Below are 21,003 nucleotides of genomic sequence, written 5' to 3'. Positions count from 1 at the left end.
CTGGTTGTTATATGCAAACAATGAATCATGGGACACTACATCAAAAGTGAATGATGTAGGGTATGGTGACTACCGTATCGTAAAAAAAAAAAGATGAAAGATTAAAAAGAGGGAGTTGTAAACAAAGATGTTATTACTATTATTATTATGTGTTTTCTTTACCTTTGCAGAAAAGCAAAGTTTCTGTGTTTTGTCTTTATCAGGTTTTTAATGACTTAAGAGGACTGAAATGTCTCAGTTTGAAAGAAGCTAAGTTTTGCTAAAGATTGCACAATCTTCCCTAAAATGTCTTTTGGCCTCCTTGGTTCAGTTTAAGTAGTGAGTTTTGTCATGATCCATATATCTATTTAGGCCTATGGTTTAAACCATTCTGAATTTTTAAACAAATTGCCTGGGATTTAAATTGTAAGTGGAGACTTTGCTTTTCTGTTCTTTTCATTTTACTACTTAGGCTTCTTTGGTATGTTAAGTCACTTGGGAAGCATTGTGAAATAAATGATTGGGAAACCACGGGTTCTGTTGTATGGGTAAATGTTATAATTGTTGTAGGAATTATGTGAATTCCTCAAGCTTTAATATGTCTCAGTAGAAGGTCCTCACTCGACATGCTAATTATGGAAATGTTCTGTGTCACAGAAGTAACGGGATTTCCTTGTCAAGTGCGTTGTAATGAGCTCTCATCAGATCTTGAGCCATGTACATTTGTGATTCTTGTGTCATTTATGCCCTTGTCGAATGTGTTTCATCCTCAAGGAGATTCATGAAAGGAATTTTTGACAAATATAAGTTGTGCTCTTTAAAATCCTAAAACTCAACTGGGTAAGAATTTCCAGATCTAATGGAGCCGGTTTTGTTGCATTCAAACAGAACAAGAACTAATACTATGGGGCAGAAAGAGTTGAGGACGATGATGATAGTTTTGTGACTCTTGTTTGAAACATTGCTGGTTCTTTAATATGTGTTCCTCCAGATTTAAGGAAACTTTATGTTAAAATATGCATGATATAGGGAGATCGGATAAAATATGTTTTTGTGAACAAGTGGAAACATTTCACTTTTCTCCCTACCCGAATCCTCCAGAATTCAGCAGCTCTCAGTGAGTATTCCTTCTTTCAAGGTAAGTTTGATTATTTGCCAAAGTTCAACACAAGTCTGTTTTCCTTGCAACAGGTCACTCCTGGAAACTTTAGTTATTTTACCAAGGCGTTGAATGAAGTGTCCTGTTGGAGAGAGAGAGACATGCATATAGACCCTGATATGACCAGACAAGTTGAAGGATATCAGGTTGACTTGATGGAGCCCCTTGGACATATTGGCCTGATAACCTTGCTTACAGAGTTCTCAGGAGCCTTGCCAGATGAGTAAAGAGGGTTACTTCCCGGCAGGTGTCGGAACCTCAGGATAGTTTGGGGATCTCAAAAAGAAGAATTGACCCGAATCTACAGGTACTGCAGGCAAGTCTGTGGTGAGTATTTGGCTTGGCCTCTGGCCTCAAGACACGATTGCCAGTTCAATCTAGAAGATTCCTTACGAAAAGTTCTGGCAAAGCAAGGTTTACAAATGTATACGGTCCATTACTGTTCTTGCTGAGCTTAGTTAGAATAGATGCTATGTGAAGTCAGTCAAGCAGAGAAAGACAATTACATGGTTTCCCTTATTTGTGGAACATAAGGAGTAGCAGGGAGATCATTAGGAGAAGGAAGGGAAAGAGGAAGGGGGACGGATAACAGAGGGAGAGAGGAACCATGAGAGACTCTGGACCCAGGGAAACAAACTGAGGGTTTTAGAGAGGAAGGGGGTGGGGGGATGGGCTAGCCGGGTGAAGGGTATTAAGGAGGGCACGTGTTGTGTGGAGCACTGGGTGTTATACACAATCAGTGAATCATGGGACACTACATCAGAAGCTAATGATGTACTGTATGGTGACTCATACAGCATCGTAATAAAAATAAATGAAAAAAAAAAAAAGAGTAGATGCTAAGCCAGCAAGTGTGCGATGATCGCTGCGGCCTTCTTTCATCTAAGAAACAATCACAGATCCGTGTAACTGAAAGGCATCACCCATCTGGATTAGCACACACTGCAAACACGCCTGATATTTCTGTGCCTCAAAATGGGTCCCCTTAAGCTATGAAACCATTTATCTTGCAAGTTAGGTTGGAGATATGACTTTTGACACTGACAGTGTTTTCTGATTGGGCAAATCCTATCGGAATGCCACCCAAAGTAATCTTGGAATCCCCTAGAAGCTGGTGGTTCGAGTGCTTGCACCTTGGGTCAGTATCATAAATGCTGGTTAGGATTTAAACCCCTTTAAATCTCCTCAGAAATTTAAATTTGCATTTTGTGGTGATGAGTGTTTTGACTTCAGGTGTCTGTGAGAGGCAAATCTTCACAAGAAAAGACCCCAGGCCGATTTCAGCCAAATAGAGACTTTAGAGATGGCAAAGATCAGGGCTTACTTTCAACAAGTGGTAATGCAATTTGCCGGTTGAACCTCACCGATTTCTCTTTAAGAATGAAATACTGCTAAGATGCTATTAAAAATAGAGTTGTGAAAGAAGGAAGAAAGACTGAGAGAGTCACTCACATAGAGTTGAAAAGACATGGAGGAGGTAGGGTTGATGCACATCTCCTGTTTCAGTTCCATATAATGGAAGATCCAGGGGTTGATGAATGAGAACACATTTCCAATGTGAAAGAAGATTCCAGGAGGAGTAAGCATTGCTAAGATAGTCCTGCAAAATGTAGTTGAAATAGGGTTGATGCACATCTTCTGTTTAGGTTCTGGGAGCAGCATGAACGTTGGACTTTTGTCAGTAGTTGCAAATGATCACTGACCTCTGGGCCACCTCCAGGACCACATCCTCCTGCTTTGGTCTGAAATAGACATCATGGAACACCTGGTAGCCAAACCGCCAACCATGCATTAGTTTAAGGTCTGCTCGCAGCAATCCTAATTCTTTCCCAGCTTGTGCGACCCTGTGATTTTGACCTCTTTGAGCCTGCACTCCCTGCTGGCAGTGTGGAGCACACTTTCCGTTTGGGGGTGACTCTGTGTCTCCCAGAGTGCAATCCCTAAGACCTGAACTCAAAGCTGTACTTGTTTTACAGACGGTTCTTCTTGGCTCACATTCCTTGGCCTGGCGGGTAGGATGCAACGCGTCTGACCTCTGCGTCTTCGCCGCCGGTTCCAGTGAGATAGGCACAAGAATGGTCCACCCTGTCATCTCCCCGGTGGTTTTGCATCACAGTGGTAAGTTGTCTTGGTTCTGAACCTCCCGCCAGGGTTGAGGTTCAGGCCTTTATTTGGATGTCCTGTTTTGGTGGTTTCTGTCTTTACATCTGAGGGGAAAAGATACCTTCTTCTTGGCTGTGACATTGGAGACAGGTCCTTAAAAAGAAAATACACGGTTGGTTCTTTGGGGAAAAGACCTTAGTAGGACAGATGTAGAAAGTTCTGCAAGTCCTCGCCCCACACAAAAACTCTGAACCAGAGGTTGCTTCTGTTGGCAGAATCGTGCGTTAGTGCAGGTTTACCGCATAAATCGAGGTACCCCCCATTTAGTGAGCATGTAGCAGCTGTCAGCACGGTGCTGGGTGTTCTATAGCCAAGGCTCTGGTCCTAGCACAGACAGATCCGGTCTTGCTGATGAAGAAAGTTTCCATATAAGTTGCAGTCTCACCTCCCTAAGTGCTTTCCTTGGGAGCCCTGGAGACACTCCCAAACCTCCCCTTCTTTTGTGAGATCACCACTTACCTACCATCTGGGGAAGGATCTTGATCTGCTTGTTTTCTGTCTCTGTGATAAGAAGAAGAGCCATCTTCTCGAAAATGTGTCCAAAAGGTTAATGAGGTAATCATCTCAAACCTTGGAACGTCATCATGAATTCAGTGCCGTTAGATCTTATTGAGGTCCCTGAGGTCATGCGTGAGTGCAAGAGGGGATTTGAGAACTTTGTTTCATCAACAGTTATAGAGGTGCTGAGATCTGTAAAGAAATCACACAGTTGGAAGAGAATATGGCGCTCCTTTATTCTGGTTCTGGCTTAACACCTTTTGCTCCTGGTTTGTCCGTGGTCTTTTAAATCTGAGCTTCTCGGCGATTCCATTTCAGCCACCTCAGGTCTCTGTGTTGAGTACTTTCGGGACCAAGTTCAAACTATCTAACAGGGCGTACGAGGCTCTTTACCATCACTATATGAATTTGGTGCCCTCTCTCCAACCCCCTTACGGTCCAGTCACACTAAGTGTTGCTGTGTCTGTTGTTTGCATTCACACCCTCCCTGTATTCCCACCCTTTGCCCTCCAGGCCTTCAAGAATCGGCCATGTCCCTTTCTCTATGAAGCTCCTTAACCTCCCCCTCAGCCCACATCATCTACCCTGTACCTCCATAATGATGTCCTTGTCTTCCTTTGGTTCTCCGTAGGCTTCCAGCCATTTTCCAACAATACTTATTGCACACATACTGTGGGTATGTAAGCAAGAGGCGTTCTAGCAGATTAGTAAGACACTGAGCTCTAGGGCCAGACTCCCTGGGTGCGCATCTTAACCCTGCCCCTTCTCCTTAGGCAAGTCACTTGACCTCTTGGGTCCAGGTTTCCTTGCCTGTAATGCAAGGATTATAATCCTACCTGTCTCAGAGTTGCTGTTAGGATTCAGTGTTGTGGAGTTTCTCCAAAGAAAGCGCTCCATCCTAGTCATTGTCTTTATGGTACTTGAATGGAAGCTCCACGAGGAGAGGGAATTTCCGCTTCCCGATCTCTGCCCGGGTCAGTGCCTGGCACTAGTAGATGCTTTAAACATACGGTGAATGAATATATGAATTTGCCAGGCGTTCTTCTAGTCTCAGGGCAAGCGGCCTTGAACAAAATAAACAAGATCCCTTTCTCATGGCTTCTACTGTAAGCTTTAGACAGAAGCACACGCTTTCATGTAATAGCAGGTGCTGCGAGGAATGTACAAGAGGGAAGTGGGATTGAGGCTAGGGATGGAGGAGCAGTATTAAGTGAGGATGGGCCAACCACACAGAGGATCCAGGTGAGGATTTCAGCCAAGGGCCCAGAATTCCCGAGGGAAAAAGAAGCTCTGCTGGTTAATAGAGCCTCCCCATTTTCTCCAAAGGGCTCTTGGAATGTCTGTCCTCCCCACTAGACTAGGAACGTCCGAAAAGAGGGAGTCCATCGTGTAATTGTTTATAAATATCCTCGCTGGTGATTAGTTGGACACTTGATAAATACTTGTTGATGAAACCAAGGAATCCATGTAGGAAAGGGCCTTCCCGTTTGGAAATGCAGGCTCTGAGAGACTCTTCTACCTGTCTGTTTTCTTTTCTCCTTGTATATTCTGCCTTCCTGAAGTCTAGGCCAAGGAATACATCTGAGCATTGACTCATCTTCCTTCCAGTGCTATCCCTGAGCTCTAACATTAGGAGGTCACTTTTCCCCCCAGATCCCAACATTTATTAATCCCCTTTTTGGTAAGAATTAGGTTCAGAGCTGCAGAAACTGTTCTGTAAATGGAAAAAACTTTAGTAAAAGATTTTGGTTTTCAGAAAGTCATTTCATTTGATGAATTTTAAAGATTTGCTCTTTGAGAAGCTCCTTTTCGGTCATCAACATAAAAATGAACCCATCATTTAAATATCCATGCTGTATTACTGTCCAGCACTGAGTTATGAACTTGCGGTGTTGTGATTTATAATATATATGTGATCTTACCCCGTTTCTGCAGCAAAGCTCCTTAAAGCCCTTGGAATTCCTAAGTGTGGAGGGTGATGGGGTATCTTTTGTTTGCTGTGTTAATGAGAGACTTTGGGACTGAGGAGGGGGCTGGTTGCCTGCCAGTGGAACCAACCACTTGATTATTGGGTGGGAACTTTCAGGCCCGCCCTCCACCTCCTGGGAGGGGAGAGGGGCTGGAGAACAATGATTGTCATGAAATCATAAAATCATGCCCATGTGATGAAGCCTCCGCAAATACCCTGAAGGACGGGTTCTGAGAGCTTCTGGGTTGGTGAACATTGGAGGTGCTGGGAGAGTGGCGCTCTGGAACGGGGCATGGAAACTCGATCCATACCCCTTTCCCCGTACTTGGCCCTACGCAGATCTTCTCTCTTACCTCTTCCTGAGTTGTATCCTTTTATAATAAACCGGTAGGTTTGTAAGTGAAATGTTTCTCTGAATTTTGTGAGCCACTGTAACAAATTAATTGAGCCTAAGGAGGCAGTGGTTGGAACCTTCCATCTGTGGCTAGTCAAGCACAGGTGGCAAACTGGACTTGTGATGGGCATCTGAAGGGTGCTGGGGGTCCAGTGTGGTGGGACTGAGCTGTGCAAGCTGACACTATCTCCAGATAGGTCGTGTCAGAAAAGGACATGCGGGTGGTGTCAAAGACTTGCTTGTCACGTGGAAGAAACACATTGCAACTGGTGTCAGAATTGTAGAACTTTATTGAAAGTCGATACGGGGATTTGAAATTAAATGAAATCATTGATGGTCTGGTTTATCTCCAGGGATGGGGGGAATGAAAGTCCATGCAATACTTGTTAAACTAACACACTTAGGACGTAAGATCGTCAGAGAGCCCAGAGGAGGGGGATCCTTCACCCTGAAACTAAGGGGAAATAGAATTTGTAAAGAGGATTGTCTGAATCCTCTTTATGTTCATTAATACTTGCCTATCCAACCTTCCAACAAAAGCAAGGGGAATGGGTAGGATGCTCTTGTCTCCAAGATAAGAGGTTGGGTTTCCGCGGGATCAATAGAAGAGCTTAATATATATCCTTTGGATTTTGGGGAGCATACTCGCATCTGACATATGGCTGAGGAGCCTGAAGGCAAGAGCCTGTTTCCTCAGGCAGCAGGAAAGATACACAGATAGGAGGGGGGAGGGGCACAAGACTTTGTTGTGAAGTAACTGAACTTCCGCGGAATGTAAGGTAAAGTTTGCCTTAGAGGTTCCTACGGTCCAAAGACAACCTCCGGGAGAGAGGAAGGCACTACGTGGGAATCACTTAGGTCGAGCTTGACTGGTGATCATCTGATCCTGAGGGACAATCACCAACAAATAGATCTAAAAACCGCATACATCCTGTTCTAGGGGAGTTAACAGTGAAAAGACCAACAGTATTGTTAAGTTCTCTGAAGACCTTAGGGGAGACAGATTTACATTTTGGTCAGGCCCTGAGATCACAAATCAGAATGAAAAATAGCAGTCAATAAAGAACTTTCTTGTATCCCTACCTCTGGTCCCTCTCCAGGCTTTTACCAGGAATGTGAAAATGGCATTTTGTAGTGAAGGGGAAATAAGCATGGAAAAAGAAAATCAACAACCTCTTCACATATTTAAACACAGCTTGGTTAGGAAAGAAAAAAAGCATTTTCATACTGTTCATTGTCTGCTGAGTTGAGACTGTTTGCAACTTAAAATGAGAGTTAAAAGTGGTGGCGGCGACTTGCTGGAGGCGGAGCCCACATGCAAGAGGCAGCACCTGCAGGCTGGAGTCGGCCTCCGCAGCAGTGAAGGGAGCAGGGACATGCAGGGAGTGCGCCCCTGCTGGAGGTGGGTCCGAGTCCCACCCCCCCCCCCACTGGAGACAGAAGGGTCGTCCACGGATGCAGCGCCCCTGCTGCAGGCACCAGCGGCAGCGCCCACTGGGCTGGAGGCCTACAGCGACCACTGAGGCAACAATGGAGGCGGCTCCCTTGCAGGAGCTGCAGGAGGCTTTGCTCTTACTGGAGGCGGCTCGTGCATCAGCATCCTTCCTGGGACCGGCGCCCGCCGCAGTGGAGGAGGCGTCCTTCTCGCTGGAGGCAGCAGGGGCGACCACAAGATGCAGCGTGCCTGCCAGAGGTGCCCGCTGCAGCGCCCCTGCTGGAAGCTCCCGGGGCACCGCTGTTTCTGGAGGCAGTGCCCCTGGCACAGGAAGCAGCAGGGGCGACTATGGAAGCCCCGCAGGCTGGGGGCAGAGCCCCGCTGGCTGGGGGCGGAGCCCCGCAGGCTGGGGGCGGAGCCACGCACGCTGGGGGCGGAGCCCCGCACGCTGGTCGCTTCTCACTTCGGTGCTGCGCGGACTCCAGTGCGGACGTGTTGGCAGCGGTGGAGTCTTCGGCAGCGTTGATCGTGTCATCGGCGGCAGCACTGGAGGTGTCCTGGGCTTCGAGGGAGTCAGCGAGAGCGGCGGCGTCCCTGGAGGCAGCAGAGGCTGCTTTATTGGAGGGGCGTCGACTGAAGAGGTCTCGGTGTTGGAGGCAGCCCCAGCCTCGGCGGCGCTGGCGGCGGCGCCTCCCTTTGACGTCAGTGGTGCGCCGCCTCCGGCATTGAAGGTGGCGTCACTAGAGGCATCGCTGGAGGCAGCATCCACAGATTCGGCCTCGGCGCTGGAGGTGGCTGCGGCGGCTGTGGAGGCAGCGGCAACGAGGGCGACGGTGAGTTCCCAAGTGGCATGGGCTGCGACGCAAGGGGCGGTGAGGGTGGTGAGGGCAGCGGCGGGGAGTTCCGTGGTCGTGCTGTGGCGCGGGTGTTGATTTCCGTGGCGACGGTGGTTGCGCGTCAGTGAGGTCAGGGGCCCTGGTGGCAGCGGCACCTGCATTGTAGGTGTGCAGTGACGTCAAGGGCCGTGGAGTCGTGGGTTCCCTGGCGGGGAAGAGGATGGCATGGTTGGTTAGGGCTCTGAGTCCCAGGCGGCGGTGAGGGCGAGGATTGTGAGTTGTCATGGGTGGCGAGGGCAGCAGCCGTATGGTCCTAGGCAGAGATGGGAGAGGGCGTGGGCGGTATGTTCAGCGGTGGCCACAGCAGGAAAGGCTGTTGCTTGGGTGGTGGGGAGATGGGTTGGGTTGGAAGGGGCTCTTTATGGATCTGTTTGTCCACGGACATGGTCTTGTAGGTTATTCTTCTCTCTCGGGTCCTCTATGTTATGTACATACAGTCTTGTATTATAATTTATTTTATAGATGTTTTATATATTGTATACTTCAATATGATGCTTTATATGTTAAATTAGTTACATATGGTTAATGCTGCAATGAAGATGCAGGTATAAATATGTTTTCAAATAGGTATTTTCATTTTGTTCCGTTAAAAGCTAAGAAGAGAAGTTACTGGATTGTAGGATAGTTCTCTTTTTAATTTTTCTTTTGTTTGCGGAGGCTGCATACTGTTTTCCACAGCGTGTGCACCTACTTCTGTACCCACCAACAGCGCACCAGGGATCCCTTTCCTTCACATCTTAGCTAACGTTTGTTATTTCTGTCTTTTTGATACTGAACCTTCTAAGCAGCGTGAGGCGATACCTCAGTGTTGTTTCGATTTGCATTTCCCTGATGATTATTGATGTGGAGCATCTTTTCACGGAACTGTTGACGTCTCTGTGTCTTCTCTGCATAATGTCCGTTTGGAAAATCCTTCCACTTTGTTTGTTGTTGTTGTTGTGATTGAGTTGTAGGAATTCATTCTATATATTGGAAAGTCACCTTTTATGAGATTTATGAGTAGCAAGTCTTTTCTCCCAGGCGGTAGGTTGCCTCTTTATTTAGTTGGTGATTTTCATGGTTGGGCAGGAGCTTTTTAGTTTCTTGTAGCTTCGCTTATTTACTTTTGCTTTTACTGCCTTGGCTTTTGGAACATGATCCAAAAAAAAAAAAAAAAAATCACGCCTGAGTAGTACGCAGGGCAGCTTTGTCCCTATGTTTCCTGCTAAGAGTTGTAAGGTTTCAGGTCTTGAATTCATTTTGAGTTAATGTTTGTGTCGAGTGTAAGATAGTGGTACGGATTCATTCTTTTGCATGGGTCTGTTCGGTTTTTCCAGCACCGCTTAGTAAAGGGACTGTCCTTTCCCCCTTGCATATTCTTGGCTCCTTGGTCATAAAGTACTGGACCGTAGAAGTGTGGGTTTACTTCTGGGCTCTGTCTTCTGTTCTGTTGATCTGTGTGTCTGCTTTGATGCCAATATGCCAGCAATCAGTAGAGCTTTGTAATAGAGTTTGAAACGAGGGAGCACAGATTTTTATGCATTTTGTACCCTGCCACTTTACTGAATTTGTTCAATAGTTTTTTTTGTGGTTGTGTTTAGGGTTTTCTACATATAATATCATGTCATCTGAAAAGAGTGACCTTCACTTCTTGTTTTCCAGTTTGGATGCCTTTTATTGATTTAGTTTTCTTGTGTAATTGCTCTGGCTAGGATTTCCAGTATTGCAGTGGACGCTTGGCCAACGTGGGTCTGAACTGGGCAGTCTGCTTATTGCGTGGGTTTTTTCAGTAAAGAGACGTTGCTCTAAATGTATTGTCCGTAAGGTTTTTCTTTGTTATTTCTTTTCAGATTTTTATTTGTTAGTTAAGGTGGCCTTATAGGTGGCCTGCTGCCACCTTTCCCGTGAGCGGAGAGTGGGAGGGGTGCACTGCAGCGCAGGGTGGCTGTTACGTTGGGGTCAGGGAAGGAGGAGGAGAACGTTCCAGCGACCCTCTGGTGACACCCACGGCCTGCCCCGCAGCCCCTCGGTGTGGTTCCAAGAGAGGGAGGTGGTCCTGGGCCAGCTGACCCCTGTTTCCTTCCACCTGTAGGTGTGAAGAAATAGCGGCACTATGAGCTCATCCGGATGGCGTACGACATCACTGGTGAGAGCCCGGCTAGTGTGCCCGTGGTGGTGCTTGTCGTCGAGGCTGCTAAGCTCCAGGCGCCACTACTCCTCACCCTACTTACTACAACTTGTGGAAGCAGCAGGCCGTGGGCGGGCAAGCCCGGTACAGGTACAAGGTAGTGGCACATAGGGAGGCAAGGCCACACCTGCACAATGTGGTCACCGCGCAGAGCGCCACGTTCATGCCCGCTGCCTGGCAATGAGACTCGGCTCACCAGCCAGGTGAACTGCCCCAGGCTGGAAAAGCAGCATGGGTGAGAGTCCCAGCCTCGGAGTCCTGAATGCAGTTCCTTACTCCTTGAGGACAGCACTGGGGTCAGGGAAGGGGCAGGAGAGGAACACAACACACTGGGGGATTCCTGCACCCTGAGTCCTACAGCGCCCAGCCTCAGAAGGCCCAGAGTGAACATCAGTGGGCACAGAAACGGTGGGGCCCTACGTCTCTACCAGTTAGGATTCCACTGAAGGAACCTGGGGCTCTGGGTCCTCTTCTCCTTCGCTGGTACCCCATCCACAGGATAACGGGGACCTGAGCCCCTCTTGGGGGCTTGAGCCTCTGGCGCAACCCTTGCAAAAGCGCCTCTGAGCAGAGCTGCGTCCCCTGGCCAAGATTATGCAGAGGGGTCGTTCACGCATTGGCTGCCTTTCCCTGCACACCTGCGCCCTCACCGCCTCTGCGGCATCATCTCTCCTCAAGGCCACACACTACATGGCAGCTTGCCAGGCCGCAACTGCCCAGCCTAGGCCCCGGGGGTGGTGTGGCTGCTGCCTCCTGGCAGCGTGAGTCTCCAGCTGCAGACGGGCAAGCTGGAAGCATCTCTGCTTGCCTTCTGAGAGATCGCCTGTTTTTTTGTCAGTTTCCCAAACTGTTCCTGCGAACGGGGCAAGCTCCGGTGGTTCTGTGCATGAGTTCCATTGGCATAGGTTAGCCTGAGACCCTAAACCTCCATGCGGCGGAGAACCCTGCTTCTTGCACCTGAGGGCAGGGGGGTGACCCTCCTCGCTCTAGGGACTGAGCTCTGAGGGATGGCAGTGTGGCATCCCAAAAGGGTCCAGCTTGTGGGGCTGCAGAGGCTTCAGGAGCCCAGCCCGGGTTAGAGCCCTCAGGCCGGGGAGTAGCACCCACACTGCTGCCTGGGCTCAGCAGAAAGATGGTGGCACAGGGCTTATGGATAAGACAAACGGTGCGTCGTTCCAGAAAAGATTCTCCAACCAAGGCAGTCGCTTATTTGCTGTCAGCTATGGATGGAAGCCCAATGTGTCCTTTTTGTAAATTGAGGTATTTTGGGGGAAAAAAAAAAAAGAAAAAACTCATTGAAAATCATAAACTGATTCTAAATGGCCACAGCCTGTTGGGGGCCCAGCTCTGGAGGTCAGCATTGCTACGTGCACCCTGCCAGAGTATTTGGTGTTGACTCATGCCCATGAGCACTCAGAGCCAGAGCCTTCCTGCCCACTCACCTTCCAGCTTGTTGGCCCTCCTGCTCACAGCCGCAGCTCTGACCCCGACCAGCAGGCCGGGGCGTCCCCTGTCAGCCCCGCCAGTGCACCTTACGGGACGTCTGCCTGTAGGAGAGAGAAGCCAGAGGGCCTGAGCTGACCCTTGACCCCTTGGCCTCCACCTCCTGAGCATCTGAGGTGATTCTGCCCAGGCTCTGTTCACCCTGGTTCTTAACCTCAGGCACCAAGCCCCACAGCACCATGAAAAGGCAAAGCGAGAAGAGGTTTGGAGGTTGGTGACAAGGCCTCAGCGTGTTAACCCCGAAAACCGTAATTTGATGCAGTGGTTGCCAGCTTCTGTGATGTTCGTAGTGGGTTTTAAGGGTTTGGTTCTGTGTCGAGGTGGAACTGTTCTCAGTCACTGTGTTTGGGTTGTGTGGAAGGGTTTGCAATCCTACTAATGGTAGAGACCATTTCCTAAAATGTTCGGTTGACCAGATGCCTCTTGTTAAATGGTCTGATCGTGTCTGTGGCTTCTCTTGTACAAGTAGTTCAGGATTTGCCAAAGTGTCTTTCCGTGTAATGGCTTAAGTCAGTCAACAGAGAGCATGGGCAAAAATTCCAGGCTGTTAATTTTGGGCTCTGCGGTCTTAAAATGTCCTGCTTCTCCTCAGATGAGACCATACTCTACAGTCATTGAGCAAACCACTACGTTATGGAGTTGAATGGGAGCCAGGTAAAAAATGCATGTTTTTGAGACATCCAGCGGACGTCATAATCACCCTGATGACTTGGGGGGCCCATTGGGGTCCCTAAGGAGAGCCCAAGAACAAAATCACATTCTGCTGGGCGAAGCCCAGAGCCTACAGCTGGGAGTCCTGTGCTCCCTCTGTCTCAGGGAACATTTTTTCCAAGAACGTTCAGGGCCAAAAGATTAGGGACTGGCTGCTCCAGAGATGAGGTGTGACAGAAGCCAGACAGAGACCCAAACAAGCCCCTCAGAAGGCCTCCGTGGACATGTCTGCTAGAGAGGTTCATCATCCACCTCAGTAGGGCCACGCGGCTCCCGCGTGGGCCTGGCCACAAGGCCCTTCTGGCCCAGTGCCACCTGTAGCACGGATGTCCCCAGTCCCCCCGAGACAGGAAATGAAATCTGCCGTGTCCACACGCTGGAACCTACACAGCTGTTTGAACGTGTGAGCTGAAGTAACATCAGTAGGCACAGAGCAAGCCTCAAGTTATGCCCTTAGGAGGAAAAAGAAGGGTGCTCTGTCCAGTGTGTGCACACATGTGTGTAAATGCACACATACACACACACACTCAGGATGTGTAAAGACCACCTCTGGAACGATGGACAAGAACTCGGTAACATTGGTTACCTCCAGCCTTGGCACGGTCTGAATTTGTCACCACGCACACAGTATATCTTCTCAAACAGAAGAGGAAAATGATGCCAGGGCATCAAGGCTGACTGCCCCCCTCCCCAGTGCCTCTCCTCTCCGGGCATCCTGGGCGCTGGTCACAGACGTGAATTGAAGCGGGTGGGCTGTGACCTAGCCGTGTCGTCTTGGGAGGATTGCTGCTGCTCTCCAATTTGTTAATTTTTTATAATACCACACTAAGCTGTTTTGAGGTGTAAGTGAGAAGTGGGTGGGGAAGCCGTCTGCAGACTCCTGTTGTCCCCAGCACAATCAGCTCAGGACACCTCAAGCCAGAACTGGTCCCTCCAGTGGGGGCCTGTCCACCCAGACGTCCACAGAAAAACCAGAGGTGGAGGGCCCCGGCACCTGCTTAGACAAAGAAGTCCAGACTGCCACACACCAACCACGCCAAGACTTCACTGCCAACCTCTTCCTGCTCGTAGGCTTTTAGGTAAATGTAGCACCGTCCAAATCAAAATCCACTACGCTGGTTCAGAGCCCTCACCCTGAAAGAGAACTGTGGTCAACATTTTGTTCTGGAACAACCTAGGCCCTTTTAGCTAAGAAATTGTACCTTGGGTCAGTCCCATCATCTGTTTAGAGTTCCGTAGTGCTGGAAAGCGTCCTACATTTGTTGTCTTTGTTTTTGTTTTAAATTAGTAATGAGGTTTTGGAAATATTTGCGTATCTAACCTGTGACATGAAAACACAGGGACCGAAGCCCGTTCTCCCCCTGCCCTGTTCGTCTTCTCCCTCCCAAACCGCCATCATATGTACTTGTCCTGGCCTCCTGAGTAGTCTCTGCTGATGACTGTCTCTCATGATGCCCAGAACAAGCACCACTAAATGTGGTTTCTGAATTTGCTGTTGCCTTTGAGTGACTCTGAATCTAAGTGGATAAGATCTTACAAAATATGGGTTTGATGGGGACAGAGAATGATAAAAAAGGCTCTTCTGAGAAAACATTTTGAAATCCGGAGCACAGCACATTGTCCGATTTGGTTTACGCTACGATCACAATCTGAGAATTTAAGGGGCAGAGGTTTCCAGGAACATCCCAGGCAGGTCACTGGGTCTTGCAGTGAGCGAGCAGGCCTGGGAACACCTGCAAGGTGGGGCCGGTGAGGTCTCTGATGGAGATCAGGGCTTGGCAAACCACAGCCCAGTCCACAGAAGGAGCCTGTATTGCATGGGGCACTGGGTGTTATAGGCAAGTAATGAATCCTGGAACATTACATCAAAAACTAGGGGTGTACTGTATGGTGACTAACATAATATAATAAAAAATATCATTATTAAAAAAAAAAAAAAAAAGAAAGCATGTTGATGGGTCTTGCCTTTCATCTAATCTGATAGGCCCCTGTCTTTGGATTGGGCTATTGAGCCTATTTACATTCAGAGTAACTACTGAGAGCTGTGAATTTACTGCCATTGTATTGCTTGTAAAGTCCCTGTTTCTGTATATTGGCTCTGTTCCTTTCTGATCTTTGTCCTCGTGGACTCTCTCTTTGCTTCATTGTTCCCCTTTAATATGTTATTTTAATAATACAATGCCAATCTAAAGAATTCTGGTATAACAGTTCGGGATTGGTTACTGCTTAGTTTTCAGTGGAGGCAAAGGTTTGTAAAAGTTAAAATTCTGCTAAGTGTACATTGAGATTGCTGGAAATGATAGGGGAAGCAACTGTGTATGCAAGAAAGGTTAAGTTGTATTTTTATAAGAGCACTATAAGGAATGAGAATTTGTTCAGGAAAGAAAAAAAGCAATTTTGTTATTTTGTCCTAAATAAAGACTGTTTATTCAGAGAGAAAAGTCTCAGGACAAAATCTGAATGAAAAAGAAAGGTGTAGGAAGTTTGTGAAGCGCAACTTCGGAAAAAACTTTTATTTATGGTCAGGACTAAGATTGAAATGAATGGATTTTATAGGTACAATGGTATAAGTCTGAAATTCTGCTTTTTTTCTCTCTGTTAAAAGGACAAAATTTTCCTGGATTGTTGGTCTGCTCTTGATGTGAAAGAGTTGTATCCCGGAGTCCATAGTCTCTCATGGTTCATCTCCCCCTCTGGTGCCCCCCCCCCTTCATTTTTCCCTTCCTTCTCCTAAGGATCTCCCTGCTATTCCTTATGTTCCACAAATAAGTGAAAGACCATGGACCCAGGGAAGCAAAGGAGGGTTGTAGAGGGGAGGGCGGTGGGGAAATGGGTTAGACCGGTGAAGGGTGTTAAGAAGGGCAGGTATTGCATGGAGCACTGGTTGTTATATGCAAACAATGAATCATGGGACACTACATCAAAAGTGAATGATGTACGGTATGGTGACTACCGTATCGTAAAAAAAAAAAAGATGAAAGATTAAAAAGAGGGAGTTGTAAACAAAGATGTTATTACTATTATTATTATGTGTTTTCTTTACCTTTGCAGAAAAGCAAAGTTTCTGTGTTTTGTCTTTATCAGGTTTTTAATGACTTAAGAGGACTGAAATGTCTCAGTTTGAAAGAAGCTAAGTTTTGCTAAAGATTGCACAATCTTCCCTAAAATGTCTTTTGGCCTCCTTGGTTCAGTTTAAGTAGTGAGTTTTGTCATGATCCATATATCTATTTAGGCCTATGGTTTAAACCATTCTGAATTTTTAAACAAATTGCCTGGGATTTAAATTGTAAGTGGAGACTTTGCTTTTCTGTTCTTTTCATTTTACTACTTAGGCTTCTTTGGTATGTTAAGTCACTTGGGAAGCATTGTGAAATAAATGATTGGGAAACCACGGGTTCTGTTGTATGGGTAAATGTTATAATTGTTGTAGGAATTATGTGAATTCCTCAAGCTTTAATATGTCTCAGTAGAAGGTCCTCACTCGATATGCTAATTATGGAAATGTTCTGTGTCACAGAAGTAACGGGATTTCCTTGTCAAGTGCGTTGTAATGAGCTCTCATCAGATCTTGAGCCATGTACATTTGTGATTCTTGTGTCATTTATGCCCTTGTCGAATGTGTTTCATCCTCAAGGAGATTCATGAAAGGAATTTTTGACAAATATAAGTTGTGCTCTTTAAAATCCTAAAACTCAACTGGGTAAGAATTTCCAGAACTAATGGAGCCGGTTTTGTTGCATTCAAACAGAACAAGAACTAATACTATGGGGCAGAAAGAGTTGAGGACGATGATGATAGTTTTGTGACTCTTGTTTGAAACATTGCTGGTTCTTTAATATGTGTTCCTCCAGATTTAAGGAAACTTTATGTTAAAATATGCATGATATAGGGAGATCGGATAAAATATGTTTTTGTGAACAAGTGGAAACATTTCACTTTTCTCCCTACCCGAATCCTCCAGAATTCAGCAGCTCTCAGTGAGTATTCCTTCTTTCAAGGTAAGTTTGATTATTTGCCAAAGTTCAACACAAGTCTGTTTTCCTTGCAACAGGTCACTCCTGGAAACTTTAGTTATTTTACCAAGGCGTTGAATGAAGTGTCCTGTTGGAGAGAGAGAGACATGCATATAGACCCTGATATGACCAGACAAGTTGAAGGATATCAGGTTGACTTGATGGAGCCCCTTGGACATATTGGCCTGATAACCTTGCTTACAGAGTTCTCAGGAGCCTTGCCAGATGAGTAAAGAGGGTTACTTCCCGGCAGGTGTCGGAACCTCAGGATAGTTTGGGGATCTCAAAAAGAAGAATTGACCCGAATCTACAGGTACTGCAGGCAAGTCTGTGGTGAGTATTTGGCTTGGCCTCTGGCCTCAAGACACGATTGCCAGTTCAATCTAGAAGATTCCTTACGAAAAGTTCTGGCAAAGCAAGGTTTACAAATGTATACGGTCCATTACTGTTCTTGCTGAGCTTAGTTAGAATAGATGCTATGTGAAGTCAGTCAAGCAGAGAAAGACAATTACATGGTTTCCCTTATTTGTGGAACATAAGGAGTAGCAGGGAGATCATTAGGAGAAGGAAGGGAAAGAGGAAGGGGGACGGATAACAGAGGGAGAGAGGAACCATGAGAGACTCTGGACCCAGGGAAACAAACTGAGGGTTTTAGAGAGGAAGGGGGTGGGGGGATGGGCTAGCCGGGTGAAGGGTATTAAGGAGGGCACGTGTTGTGTGGAGCACTGGGTGTTATACACAATCAGTGAATCATGGGACACTACATCAGAAGCTAATGATGTACTGTATGGTGACTCATACAGCATCGTAATAAAAATAAATGAAAAAAAAAAAAGAGTAGATGCTAAGCCAGCAAGTGTGCGATGATCGCTGCGGCCTTCTTTCATCTAAGAAACAATCACAGATCCGTGTAACTGAAAGGCATCACCCATCTGGATTAGCACACACTGCAAACACGCCTGATATTTCTGTGCCTCAAAATGGGTCCCCTTAAGCTATGAAACCATTTATCTTGCAAGTTAGGTTGGAGATATGACTTTTGACACTGACAGTGTTTTCTGATTGGGCAAATCCTATCGGAATGCCACCCAAAGTAATCTTGGAATCCCCTAGAAGCTGGTGGTTCGAGTGCTTGCACCTTGGGTCAGTATCATAAATGCTGGTTAGGATTTAAACCCCTTTAAATCTCCTCAGAAATTTAAATTTGCATTTTGTGGTGATGAGTGTTTTGACTTCAGGTGTCTGTGAGAGGCAAATCTTCACAAGAAAAGACCCCAGGCCGATTTCAGCCAAATAGAGACTTTAGAGATGGCAAAGATCAGGGCTTACTTTCAACAAGTGGTAATGCAATTTGCCGGTTGAACCTCACCGATTTCTCTTTAAGAATGAAATACTGCTAAGATGCTATTAAAAATAGAGTTGTGAAAGAAGGAAGAAAGACTGAGAGAGTCACTCACATAGAGTTGAAAAGACATGGAGGAGGTAGGGTTGATGCACATCTCCTGTTTCAGTTCCATATAATGGAAGATCCAGGGGTTGATGAATGAGAACACATTTCCAATGTGAAAGAAGATTCCAGGAGGAGTAAGCATTGCTAAGATAGTCCTGCAAAATGTAGTTGAAATAGGGTTGATGCACATCTTCTGTTTAGGTTCTGGGAGCAGCATGAACGTTGGACTTTTGTCAGTAGTTGCAAATGATCACTGACCTCTGGGCCACCTCCAGGACCACATCCTCCTGCTTTGGTCTGAAATAGACATCATGGAACACCTGGTAGCCAAACCGCCAACCATGCATTAGTTTAAGGTCTGCTCGCAGCAATCCTAATTCTTTCCCAGCTTGTGCGACCCTGTGATTTTGACCTCTTTGAGCCTGCACTCCCTGCTGGCAGTGTGGAGCACACTTTCCGTTTGGGGGTGACTCTGTGTCTCCCAGAGTGCAATCCCTAAGACCTGAACTCAAAGCTGTACTTGTTTTACAGACGGTTCTTCTTGGCTCACATTCCTTGGCCTGGCGGGTAGGATGCAACGCGTCTGACCTCTGCGTCTTCGCCGCCGGTTCCAGTGAGATAGGCACAAGAATGGTCCACCCTGTCATCTCCCCGGTGGTTTTGCATCACAGTGGTAAGTTGTCTTGGTTCTGAACCTCCCGCCAGGGTTGAGGTTCAGGCCTTTATTTGGATGTCCTGTTTTGGTGGTTTCTGTCTTTACATCTGAGGGGAAAAGATACCTTCTTCTTGGCTGTGACATTGGAGACAGGTCCTTAAAAAGAAAATACACGGTTGGTTCTTTGGGGAAAAGACCTTAGTAGGACAGATGTAGAAAGTTCTGCAAGTCCTCGCCCCACACAAAAACTCTGAACCAGAGGTTGCTTCTGTTGGCAGAATCGTGCGTTAGTGCAGGTTTACCGCATAAATCGAGGTACCCCCCATTTAGTGAGCATGTAGCAGCTGTCAGCACGGTGCTGGGTGTTCTATAGCCAAGGCCCTGGTCCTAGCACAGACAGATCCGGTCTTGCTGATGAAGAAAGTTTCCATATAAGTTGCAGTCTCACCTCCCTAAGTGCTTTCCTTGGGAGCCCTGGAGACACTCCCAAACCTCCCCTTCTTTTGTGAGATCACCACTTACCTACCATCTGGGGAAGGATCTTGATCTGCTTGTTTTCTGTCTCTGTGATAAGAAGAAGAGCCATCTTCTCGAAAACATGTCCAAAAGGTTAATGAGGTAATCATCTCAAACCTTGGAACGTCATCATGAATTCAGTGCCGTTAGATCTTATTGAGGTCCCTGAGGTCATGCGTGAGTGCAAGAGGGGATTTGAGAACTTTGTTTCATCAACAGTTATAGAGGTGCTGAGATCTGTAAAGAAATCACACAGTTGGAAGAGAATATGGCACTCCTTTATTCTGGTTCTGGCTTAACACCTTTTGCTCCTGGTTTGTCCGTGGTCTTTTAAATCTGAGCTTCTCGGCGATTCCATTTCAGCCACCTCAGGTCTCTGTGTTGAGTACTTTCGGGACCAAGTTCAAACTATCTAACAGGGCGTACGAGGCTCTTTACCATCACTATATGAATTTGGTGCCCTCTCTCCAACCCCCTTACGGTCCAGTCACACTAAGTGTTGCTGTGTCTGTTGTTTGCATTCACACCCTCCCTGTATTCCCACCCTTTGCCCTCCAGGCCTTCAAGAATCGGCCATGTCCCTTTCTCTATGAAGCTCCTTAACCTCCCCCTCAGCCCACATCATCTACCCTGTACCTCCATAATGATGTCCTTGTCTTCCTTTGGTTCTCCGTAGGCTTCCAGCCATTTTCCAACAATACTTATTGCACACATACTGTGGGTATGTAAGCAAGAGGCGTTCTAGCAGATTAGTAAGACACTGAGCTCTAGGGCCAGACTCCCTGGGTGCGCATCTTAACCCTGCCCCTTCTCCTTAGGCAAGTCACTTGACCTCTTGGGTCCAGGTTTCCTTGCCTGTAATGCAAGGATTATAATCCTACCTGTCTCAGAGTTGCTGTTAGGATTCAGTGTTGTGGAGTTTCTCCAAAGAAAGCGCTCCATCCTAGTCATTGTCTTTATGGTACTTGAATGGAAGCTCCACGAGGAGAGGGAATTTCCGCTTCCCGATCTCTGCCCGGGTCAGTGCCTGGCACTAGTAGATGCTTTAAACATACGGTGAATGAATATATGAATTTGCCAGGCGTTCTTCTAGTCTCAGGGCAAGCGGCCTTGAACAAAATAAACAAGATCCCTTTCTCATGGCTTCTACTGTAAGCTTTAGACAGAAGCACACGCTTTCATGTAATAGCAGGTGCTGCGAGGAATGTACAACAGGGAAGTGGGATTGAGGCTAGGGATGGAGGAGCAGTATTAAGTGAGGATGGGCCAACCACACAGAGGATCCAGGTGAGGATTTCAGCCAAGGGCCCAGAATTCCCGAGGGAAAAAGAAGCTCTGCTGGTTAATAGAGCCTCCCCATTTTCTCCAAAGGGCTCTTGGAATGTCTGTCCTCCCCACTAGACTAGGAACGTCCGAAAAGAGGGAGTCCATCGTGTAATTGTTTATAAATATCCTCGCTGGTGATTAGTTGGACACTTGATAAATACTTGTTGAT

At 47.0% G+C, this 21,003-nt stretch overlaps 1 long non-coding RNA gene across 2 annotated transcripts in view; it reads left to right on the top strand.

Moving 5' to 3' along the window:
* The window catches only part of LOC148107074 (uncharacterized), a 102,771-nt gene that overhangs the window by 19,668 nt on the left and 62,100 nt on the right, over nucleotides 1-21,003 (top strand). For both annotated transcript variants that reach the window (XR_015723065.1, XR_015723066.1), the window contains exons 3-4: nucleotides 1,171-3,256; nucleotides 16,926-19,010. This is a non-coding gene — a long non-coding RNA (uncharacterized LOC148107074). The remainder of the gene's footprint in view (nucleotides 1-1,170; nucleotides 3,257-16,925; nucleotides 19,011-21,003) is intronic.

Source organism: Ursus americanus, chromosome 35 (assembly GCF_024610735.1).
Source record: "Ursus americanus isolate L20-20 chromosome 35, mUrsAme1.1.p, whole genome shotgun sequence".
NCBI lineage: Eukaryota > Metazoa > Chordata > Mammalia > Carnivora > Ursidae > Ursus > Ursus americanus.
The sequence above is the reverse complement of the archived record's forward strand: the minus strand, read 5'-3'. Positions and strand labels throughout refer to the sequence as shown.